The sequence below is a fragment of the Camellia sinensis genome, chromosome 6 (genome assembly GCF_055761805.1).
Source record: "Camellia sinensis isolate YWXY chromosome 6, ASM5576180v1, whole genome shotgun sequence".
Taxonomy (NCBI): Eukaryota; Viridiplantae; Streptophyta; class Magnoliopsida; order Ericales; family Theaceae; genus Camellia; species Camellia sinensis.
Window position 1 is genome coordinate 165,198,961 of NC_138966.1, and position 11,650 is coordinate 165,210,610.

Sequence of the window (11,650 nt, forward strand, 5' to 3'; positions counted from 1 at the left end):
CTAATCCTAACCCTAAAACCAGAGCTTGGACTGTATTTTTCTCTCCCTCCAATGTCTAAAATCTCCAACCCTTGCAACAAGAGAGAGACCTCCTCTATATAGAAGCTTCTTGTCTTGTAAAGCTTACAAGACAAGCTTCATAAGAGGGAGATCCCTCCATACACGTGTATGGAGGGATGCAAAAGTAAGACAGCTGTCTAAAAATATCTGCAAAAGCAGATGAACAGCAATCGGCCGGCCCAAAATGCCATCTTGGCCAAAAAATAGTGCCGGCCGGCACTAAAAAGTGCTGACCGGCAACAAAAAGTGCCGGCCGGCAATAAAAATTGCCGGTGGCAGCAAACACCAGCCGGTGGCCTCTAGCCACTGCCGGTGGTGGGTGGGGATGGTCTACAAGCCCCCACCCTGCCTCTCAAGGGCAAGATGCGAGTGTTTCACGCAAAACCAGACACTAAACGGTCGAGTTCGGAGATCCTGAGGCAAGGCACGCGAGCCGAGGCCTCCGGGAACTCCAAACGAACACAAACATGGAAGATCACCGTGTGTTCAAACGGTGACGTCCAAGTCTTGAGGACGGTCAAAAATGGGGTGTCTACAGTTGCCCCTCTTTGACAGAACTCGAAAGTCATAACAGTGACGGGAGTGAATGTCAAAGCCCAGAGACGACCCATTTTTGACAAGGCCGAAGACTTAGACAAACATGCAAGACAAACAAGATATGCGCCCAAAGGCGGGGGCTAAATGCAAGACAATGCAGAGAGCCGGACATAACTTATGATCATGCAAACAAAGCTGTAATGAAGCAAACATGCGACAGTTTTAAGCTAGCATATCAAACTACACTACAATGCAGAAAGGATGTAAGAGAATTATGGAATTCTCAATACGTCTCACTCGGAGATACAATACCTGTGCGGCTCGTCTAGTTAGACCAGCCTCAAATGAACCGTACATACAATATCGTGCCTGAAAAGAAAACAAACTTAACAGGTACAATATCGTTAGCAACATGCATGACAATGCAAATGTGGATTGCAAAACGAAATGCAATATATACAAAACAATGTATAAATAATGCGAATGAAGATGCAATGTAATTGAAACAATGCAAGCTACATGCAAAGCATTTGAATCGTGATCCAATCACGAGCGGTTCGAAACCACACCTATGTCAAATAGATTGATGGAGATAACAAGTCTGTCTACCATAGAACGGTCAACTGAACTATGAGCATTGTAGACAAAAGCAAGAACAAGTATTGGGTGGAATTGACACAAGTGGGGAAACGACCCGCTGGAGAAAGAACTACGATCCTAATGCCGGATGCAAAAATTACACTACAATGTAATATATATGGATATGCTAGGAAGGTGGCAATGGATATGGCACGCAGGCCAAACCAAATCTTGCCTAGGGAAGGCATGTACGCATACAAGTCATGTGTAACACAGAAAAGGTGCCGCAACCCTCAACCAACATATCAGCGTGGAATCGGCGCGATACACATGCAGAACTGTGTTTTAACATGAACAGTAAGGGCACATACCAGACCAAGCTCAACCTGGAAAGGCGCAACCCATAGATGGAAGGTGATGCAATGAATGCATGCAATCTACAATGCAATATCTACAAATATGCAATGGAATGGATATGGATACAATGGATATGGCACGCAAGCCAAACCAAATCTTGCCTAGGAAAGGCATGGACACATACGAGCCATGTGTAACACTGAAAAGGTGCCGCAACCCTCAACCAACATATCAGCGTGGAATCAGCGCGATACACATGCAGAACTGTGTTTTAACATGAAAAGTAAGGGCACATACCAGACCAAGCTCAACCTGGAAAGGCGCAAGCCATGGGCGGAAGGCGATGCAATGAATGCATGCAACCTACAATGCGATATCTACAAATATGCAATGATGCATGACAATGCAACTATTTACGATGATGTGTGACAATGCATGTTTTTTGCTCTTCTTTTTTGTTTTTGAAATGCAAATGATGTATAAAATGCATGTTACATGAAATGCGCGACAACACGCGGCTTTCGAAGTGTACGACAATGCGAACACTAAAGGTCTTACACCTTCCAAGGATTTAAGGTCTCCTAGACCGCGCGTGTTTAAGGTCTCGCCAGACCATGGCGCAAAATGTAAGTGTGACACACATGCCACACGGAATGCAAAATGAAACAAATGAGATACGTGTGTCTCATAAGATGCAAAAATGATACAAGTGGACTTACACGCTACGCGAAGCCGGTTTATATTCAAAACAATACAATGTACTAACAAGTACAAGTGAGATGCGCAAGATAGCGCGAATAATTTGAAATGCACAAAACAGTGCGATGCGCAGAATAGCGCGAACAATTTTGAAATGCACAAAACAGTGCGATAGTTTGAAATGCACAAAATAGTGCGATGGTTTGAAATGCACAAAACAGTGCGATGGTTCGAAATGCACAAAACAGTGCGACGATTTGAAATGCACAAAACAGTGCGATTGTTTGAAATGCACAAAACAGTGCGATGCGCAGAACAGCGCGAACAATTTGCAATGCACAAAACAGTGCGATTGATATGCGATATACATGGGGCAACTTTCGGACCTTGCAAAAGCCAAAAGAATACGAAAAGGATACACCTTGCATGGGTTGAAGTGCTACGCACGGCAGATGCAGTCCGAAGTCAGAACGGAGGCCGGTTGAGCGTCGGAGGTACACTTTCTGGCACTTTCTTGAGCTATGAAGACCAAAAACAACTCAAATGGCCTAAACAAGGCTGTGGGAACCCCACCGGCCGAAAGGGGAGGCCACCGACTGGCCGCCGGCATCAAAATAAGTCCATCGGCACAAAAAAGTGTCGGCCGGCACAAAACATTGCCGACCGGCAAACAGTTGCTGATGCGGGGCAGTTTTGACTCTTCACCTTGGGTGTTTTAAAATAGTGTTTTAAACCCTATTTTCTCATTCCTCCTCCGCCGAAATCTCTTGCTCTCTCTCTCTAGAGCGTTTCTCTCTCCCTTTTCGCCCGTTTCTTCGCGTTGTACGCCCGTTTCGTCGTCGGATTCGCGATTTTCTTCGCGTTTCGGACATTTTCAACCGATCACATTCTTGTTTCGGTGCCTCGTTTGGCGTCCTCGCCTTTTCAGGGTTTGTTCCCCTTGTTTTTCTCTTCATTTCCGTGCCCTTTCACATTCCGGCCTTCCCGGCCATTCCCGACCCTCTCGGGAGTCGACCTTTCGGTTGACTCTTCGTATTCCGGCCCGGTTTTCCGTCCTCCGGCCATTTTCTCATCATTTCTGATATGGCGGACGATATTCCACGTGGCGGGACTCCCCCGGACCACGAGATGGATCCCGGGGTCGAGCTCCTACCACTGAGCGAGCGCCCGTTCGACCCGGCAACCTACCGGCCGGCGATCCATGTTCTGCCCCCCGACGGCCTGCGTCAGTTCCGGAGCTTCGAGAAGCATGTGGCTCCTGAGCTACTACTGCGTGAGCCTACCTCCCACCTTTCATTCGGCACTTCCGAGGTAACCCTCTTTCTTCTGCTTTACTTTCCGCAATGTAGGATACAAAACTGTCATAGTTAGTTGTATTCTTTAACTGCTGAAAACTGATATGCTGTAGACTGTAGTTGACTGTAAACATACATACAACTAATATCTGCTTGAGACTGACACATGCACACACACTGCACTAGCCCTGAATCACTCAAACACATTGCCCTCACTGTTTTTCACTGCATACACACTGGCACCCAGTATTTGTCTGAATCTGTTAAATTTGCACACATGCTATATCTGCTTTGAAACACCTAAACACGCTGACACAGCACACGTATTTCACTGCAAGCACACCGGCACCCGGTATTTGCCTGAATCTGACAAACTTGCATACATGCTATATCTGTTCTTTCAAAACTGCATTTTGAATGCTGTCTTGCCATTGTTATTTTCTGCTTACAGGAGGGTTCCCATACCATTCGCGGGTATGGGAATACTGGTGCACGGGAGTGGTATGATGAGCTCCCTGACGTAGTGCGACGCATCGTGGATCGAGCGGGTTTCGGTGCCTTCTGCCGAGGACTCTCCAGGTTGTCCACATGCAGACCTCTCCTCGCCGCTCTGGCGGAGAGGTGATGGGACACCACCGATTCTTTTCATTTCTCTGCTGCAGGGGATATGACGATGACCCCTCATGATTTCTCGATGCTCACAGGCATCGGGGTGGGGGGTGATCCGATCCCTTTTGACATCGCGATGGATGAGTGGACCGCCGCTCAGGTCTATCTACTGGGAGAGGTGCCACCCCTAGCTCGCCCAGGTTTCGTTCGATATTCCTGGTTTGAGGTCCAGTTTCGGGTCCAGCCCGCGTTGGAGGAGGAGGCGGAGATGACCCCGGAGGAGGTGGAGAGGTATGCTCGCGGCTTCCTCATGTTCCTGTTTGGGACTACCATCTTCGCCGATCGGGCGAACACCGTGCCTCTCTGTCTTCTCAGCGCACTGGTGGACGTCCGGGACATCTTGCACTATGATTGGGGCGGAGCTGCTCTGGCCACCCTTTATGGATACATGAGCTCGGCTTCTCACGGCAGCGGCCAGCTACTCGGAGGCTACTGGCGGGCTTGGGAGGTACATTTCTTCTCCGCTTTTTTCATTTCTGTCTCGTACTTTCTGTACTTTGTACACTGCACACACTGTAGTCTGCTTTATACTTGCTGTATACTGTACACACGGCACACACATACATTCTGCTTCACACTGACTGTACACTACTCACGCTGTACACTGCACACAATACACTGCACAACACACGGCTCTGCCATTTCTGCTTTATTCTGCATTCTGCTTCAACTGATAAATGCACTGGTATTTATCTTGCAGTTGTGGGTTTACGCCTACTTCCCTAGGCTGGCTCCTGTGCCAGTTGCGGAGACTCCTCTGGCCGTCCCCTTTTCGAGTCGCTTTGACGGGAGATGCACCCAGCGACCACGGGAGACATTCGGCTTCTTCCGCCGATATTTCGACACCATCACCCCCGCGGAGGTATGCTTTACTTTCAGTTCATTTAAGCTTCGCTTTTCAACTGTATATTTCAATAACAGTAGATAACAAACTGTCTGTCATTTTCAGATCACATGGCGGCCGTGGGCTCCTATGCCGGCGGCGATGCGGGGTCGGTTCCCTGGTGCGGAGGAGACCTCGCGTTTCCGGATTTTGCTTGAGGACTCGGTCTGTCGGGCTTGGTACCTGGGGGAGCGTTTTCTACGCCAGACCCTAGGGTTACCTGAGCAGATAGTCCCGGTTCCCCCTCCTGCAGATATGAGGGAGACCGAGGGGCTCACGGCTGAGCAGCTGGATGATTACTCCATCGGTTGGGAGGAGGTCGGCTTCCGAGGCACCGGCGACTATCAGGAGTACGTGCAGACGTACCTGATGCGGCCTCTGAGTGGTCGTCGAGCAGAGGGGGCCAGGCCTGTGGCATCGGCGGCTGGGGCCGGAGCGGGGGTTGGAGTAGGGGCTGCGAGGAGGGCCCGGGTCCGTGGCAGGGGCGGAGTGCAGGGAGGACGGGGAGCTGGCTAGCCCGCCCTGCCCGCTGTACTGACTTTCCAGGGGTAGGGTGGGTCGACCTATCAGATCCCCTTCGCCCCTCCACCGGCTGGTCACGAGTTCATCGACGTCCCCGATCTACCACCGGTATGTACTACTGCACTTTTGTATAGTCATTCATCTCAGTTTACTTGATATTCCACAGAATATTGATGCATCTGATACTTTTGCAGGCTTCTTCTGGGTACACCCGTCAGTCATTGGCGATGAATGCCTCGATGATGGGGATGCTCCAGCGAACTTTTGATCTCCTAGCCCTCTACAGCATACCGGTATGTCCTTCTGACACTGGCCTCAAACCATTCATATACTGCTTCACATAATTTGATGGACGGCATGACACCTGATCCACTGATCTCACAGTATCTGACACACTGCATACACTGCATTCTGCACTGTTAAACTGCCCACGGCATTCATACACTGTACTCACACACTGCATTCTGCACTGATAGACTGCTCACGGCATTCATACACTGTATTCACACACTGCATTCTGCACTGATAGACTGCTCACGGCATTCATACACTGTATTCAACATTGCATTCTGCACCTTTAAACTGCTCACAGTATACTGATGCGTTTCCCTTTTGTGTACCTTTTCAGCCTCCTTTCCAGATTCCCATGGCGGGAGGTGCTCCAGCGGGACCTTCTGTCCCTGCTCGGAGGAGAGATGAGGGGGGCAGGATATTTCCCCGTACCAGGGAAGGGCGTACTCATGTCGGGAGTAGCTCGCGAGCTCCAGTCCCGGACGATGATGATGACGAGGAGTCAGAGGCGGAGGCAGAGGCGGAGTCCGAGTCGTCATCGGAGGAGACCAGAGGCAGTTCTAGCTCGGGCTTTGACGACGATGCTGATGATGCTCCTGGACCCTCGTCCAGGAAGAGGACCAGGACAGACTGACGGCCCCCCAGAGTGCTCGACATGGATGCAGATTTTTGCTATCTTCTTCTTCTTTGTACTTTTCCTTTTGTTGGTAGATAGATTACCTTGTACTGCCGCAGGCAGATTTTGTTTCCAAAACTTGTACTTGAAAAAGATTATGAAATGAACAGATTTTTGCTTAAAAAGTGTTACATTTACATATCTCATGTATTGCATCGCATCTCATCATGTTACACCTCAATGTAAACGAAATTGATTGGCTGTCTGAAAATTGAACACTTGCACTGTAATAACCAGATAATTAAACAGCCAACAGCAAAATAACCCAAGCAACCCACTGCCTGATTCTTGGACACACAGCCCTTACTCTGTTGGGGATTAATCTGCATACAGCCCTTAACACAGCATTCGATTCATTCTGCACACAGCAAATTCTAAACAAAACAGCCCAATCTGACAAGACGGCCTCCAGCGGTGAAACCAGCTAGGGTTGAAACATGCTCAAATGTAGAGAATGGCACAGCATTTCGAGTGTAAGTGATTTTTGAAATCGAATGCGGGTTTTTCAAACCGGGATATCGAGCCTACAACTGAACACAGTAGGGAGGACTCAAATATAAAGGTACACGACCTAACACAACGAGACACGCTCAGAAAAGACCTAAAACGAAGGACGAGACCGTCAAATCAAAGAGACACGACACACAGACGCGTAAACGAAGATGGGGGACCTCGGACCACGAGGAGCCAGTTCAAACTGGGTATTGTTTCCCACCCTGTCTGATTTGTGATTCTCACATCACTCGGCTCTCGAGCTCGGATTTTTTTTCTCAAAAACCCTTTTCCTCACTTTTCTCTCAACTTACACCTCTTTATGCTTCATTCTCTCAATTTTCATCTCTCCTCGGGGTGATTGATGGATAAATAGAAAGGTGTGGGTTCATGCTCAATACCATTAGCCCACGGCCATTTCTTCTGACGGGTAGAGCGCTCTTCTGGCAAGTACGTCGATGACGGGGGAAAGACAGAACGCCTGGCTCAACTGTGCCCCTAGTTCATCATTTTAACCATTCTTTGTTTTTGCTTTCTACTAAAACAGTTTTGATCAAAATGAGAGTTGGATTAACGTACTTGTTCGATTTTTGATTTGAAAAGTATGCAAGTCAGGCTGCAAGCACTGAAAATTTTCCTTTTTGGGTCCAAGACAATGGTCTTGTTTTGGAAAATGAAATAGTTTTCGAGAAAATAGTCAGCCTCAGTAAAAATTTTCAAAAACTATTTTTGCAAACAATTGATGCTCGACAAGCATGGAGCTTACTCTTCGAGATGCGCAACCTCGGATCGGAGGCAATGGAAAATTGCCCCTGGTTTGAGGGGGGTGGGAGGCAACGGAAAGTTGCCCCTAGTTTGAGTGGCGGCTCACGGCGGCTCGCGGCAACGGAAAGTTGCCCCTTGTTTGGATGGTGCCGCAGCAGTCTGCAAACAGTCTTCATTGGCGGTGGTCGAGCTCTTGGACACAGCGATGACGAAGACGGTCACAACACATATATGGACACAATCACCTTGAAGGGTGCTGGCCACTAGACTTTGGGATGAAGTCGAAACCATTGCATGGACTGAAACGCTATGAAAGCGTTGGGGGCTGGACTTCATGATGAAGTTGCCTACGTATCCCAAACATGGGAATCAAGCCTCACGTAGTTCCGGTTAAGGTACACTCGGGTATTTTAACCTTCACTTTGTTTGGCTCTTACTTTTACCAAGGCGCCCAATGCGGGTTTTCGACCTTGCGAGCTCCTTTTCATTTTCTATTTTTTTTTCCATTCTTTTTTCTTCTTTTCTTTTTCTTTCTTTCTTTTTTTTCTTTTCTTTGCATTTTTTCTTTCTTTTTGTATTTTTCTCTTGCTCTAACTTTTGCCTGGGTCGGCCTTCTGGGTTTTCGGCCCAGCGAGCCTCTCAAAGGGTAAAAGTGCAGCAAGTCCATGCCAAATGGTTTTTTGAATTGAAGCCTCTCTGTGTCTAGGAGAACGGCTGTTGCACTGATTTGCGGAGAATCCATCCCGGTTACTCCACAAGCTTCTTCCGGCGAGATCCGCTCCTTCTGATTTGGTTTTTGGTGCCTCTTGCTCGAGGGCTACTTCAAAACTGGCCACACGGGCCTTTCATGGCGTTTGTCCGTTGAACTTTCTGAACATTCTGAACGGGTTCAAAGTCGGAAAACAAATAGGTTGAATCTTGAGGCTGGGAGCGATCCTAGGCTGCGCGATCTCAAGAGGGATTCCACACAAGTCTTCACAGGGCCGCGTAAAACATTTGCTTTTGAAAGTTTTTAAGAAAGTGACAACTCGCTCGCGCCGAAGATAGTGTGGAACCAATCTGGATCAGGCCAGGATCCGTCCCAGTACTCACGCCGACAAGCATGATTTCATTCATAAAAAGGCTTAGCACGCCTTTCTTTCTCTCAAAATGATCAAAATTTTTGCAAAACCCGAGGAATTCCTTCCTCTTCGTTTTCATCACCGCAGTGTTCAAAAAGTTTGTTTTTTGGAAAACTTAGGTTAATGCAATGAGTTTGGCGCGCAGGAGAGCAGGCAAGATGTACTGTCAGCCCGATCAAATTCTCTGGCACTTATGCTGAAAGCAAGCATGAAGTTTGAGATAGCAACAGCTGTTTCAATCGGCTCTGTTGGTGCAACTGGCCCCTCGGCAGAAACAGACTCAAAAACCAAAACAGGTAATTACAGAACAAAACGGTGTTTGAGGTAACAACCCCAGAATCACCTGGTATTATATACAACGGGGACTGACTCGATACAACCAGACAGACCCTTAAGCAAAAAAGACTGACTCAAGACAAAGAGACAGACTCAAAACAAAAGACTGACTCGATATCCAAGCCAGGATTTACAAAACTCGGTTTCACCGATGCTCAAAAATACGTGCCAGACGCTTCAAAAATACACCAAATGTTGCCCGCAGGCGGTCCACTTCACGTACTCGCAGTATCTGAGCCCTCGAAATCCAACAACTGAGTGGTGACGGGCTTGCCTGAGGTGGGTGGTAGGATAACCTTGTTATCAATCAAATCCTGCACTTCATGACGAAGGCGGGAACATCCATCGGTACTGTGACCGGACTGTTGATGGTACGCGCAGTACAAGGTAGCATCATGAGTGGCGGGGAGATTCTTCGGGAGTGGCCGGGGCTCCAAAGGTTTAAGATGCCCATTCTTCGCCAATATTAGCAATGCCCTAGACAAAGGCATGTGGAGGTCGTGAAAGACCCTGCGCCCTCGGGGCAGGTACTTTGAAGTTTGAGGATTCTTGCCAGATGCGCTGGCGAAGGGGTCGGCTGGCGCTGCCTTGGCTTTTTGACCCTTTCCCGGTGCAGGGTTGGGAACTACAGGCATTGTCGGGGCATGACGGGGCCCATCCCAGTTTTCTATCTGGCTTGAACTGCCTTTGATTGGAGCGGGGAAAGCATCATCTACAGCTTTGGTCACTATCGCAGATGTTTGTTGCTTGTTCATCCCTCTGACTTTCAGAGCCTCGACTGCCCACAGCAGTTGTGCAATAGGGTCGGCGTCTACCTTTGCCTTGTCTTTTCCTCTGGCCTCAGCCTGATCAAGGGTCTGGGTTGGTGCTGGCATGTCGCGACTGTAGCTGGAAGCCACCTCTGGCTGGCTGAGCTCTATCACAATCCGCCCCAATAGCGGGGGCGCCTGTGGTACGAAATTCCCGGCATACGGCGCCGCTGGTGGTGAAGCCGACATTCCATAGGCGAGGTCTGCCACAGACCTTTGGAGGTCCCCTATCATTCCCATCAACTCAAAGGTGGTGGGCTCACGAGCCTGATATAACTGGGGAGCCCAAACCGGGTGCACAACGGGCGACCTGGGTGGGTGTGACATACTGATGCTGGCCTCACTCTGCGGAGCGGTCCCCTGCTCTAATGCAGCCGTCATAACCACAACTTCTTCTGAATTTTGTGCCGCCAGAAATCCTGCCTCAGCAAGGGGAGACACTGGCTATTCTGTATCAACTCTGCCACTCTCTGAACTGAAAGGAAAAACAGGCAGCATTTCAGTCCAAACTGATCAAACACGGGCGTAGCCAAACAACTGTACCCTACTGCTGATCACTGTTCCCAGATTTCTGTTCCCAAAATACTGAATCTGATACCCACGGATAACCGATTCCTGATAACTGATTCTCAACAATACTGATTCTGGTGCCCTCGGGCCCGATACTCAAACTTGCAAACTGGTATATGCGCTCCTGTAAAGATACACTCTAAAAGCACATAGCGAGTAAAGAGAGCTCAAAACACCCCTATGTTGGGGTAGGGTTTCCGTGTCCTATTTTGTCAGGAGCTAGGGTTTCACTATGCACACAGCAGTTTTCAAACAACCTAACATCGGGTAAGCGACCTGTCCTAGTTTGGAATGGTCACTATGGATTCCGAATATGCACTAGGTCGAATGGTCAAAAAGGGTGCCCCGGTAAAACCGGGGTTTGTGTTCCCATACTGTCAGAGCCCATAACCGGTCAGCCTTATGGTCATGTCTTGACAAGATAAGCCTCCGGCAAACCGTTCAGGAATGGCAGATGGCAAACACTGTGTTCCTAGGAGCACCAATGCACATGCAATGCAAAGAAACACATAAGCGAAATCAAAACAGGATATCATGAGTTCGAGTCAAGCTCTCTAATGTCCCCAGCAGAGTTGCCAGAAACTGTAACAGGTCCGCGAGGGGGGACGCCGCTACGGTTCGGACTCGATTTTGTGCCACGGTTCTTAATCTGAACCAAAGAGTCCAAATCTGGCAAATCGTTTTGAGAAACAGATTTTTGAAAAAGTAGTGCCAAACACGGACTGCTTTGCTAGATACAGAGTCGCCACCTAAATATTTTTTAATGGGAAAATTTAGGAAACCCTGACTCGGTGCCGAAGGCCACATGTCCGTCATCACCGGAGTTGTCTCGGCTCGGGAGCTTGGGTACGATCGGGGAAGGTCAGCTATGAGCACCCCCTTTCGCCCGGTCCGAAGATCGGCCTCTACTAACCGTGATATCCAATTTTGAAAACGTTACGTGTTCTTATTCCATTTATTAGCCTAGAATTACTATGTTATGCGCGCAG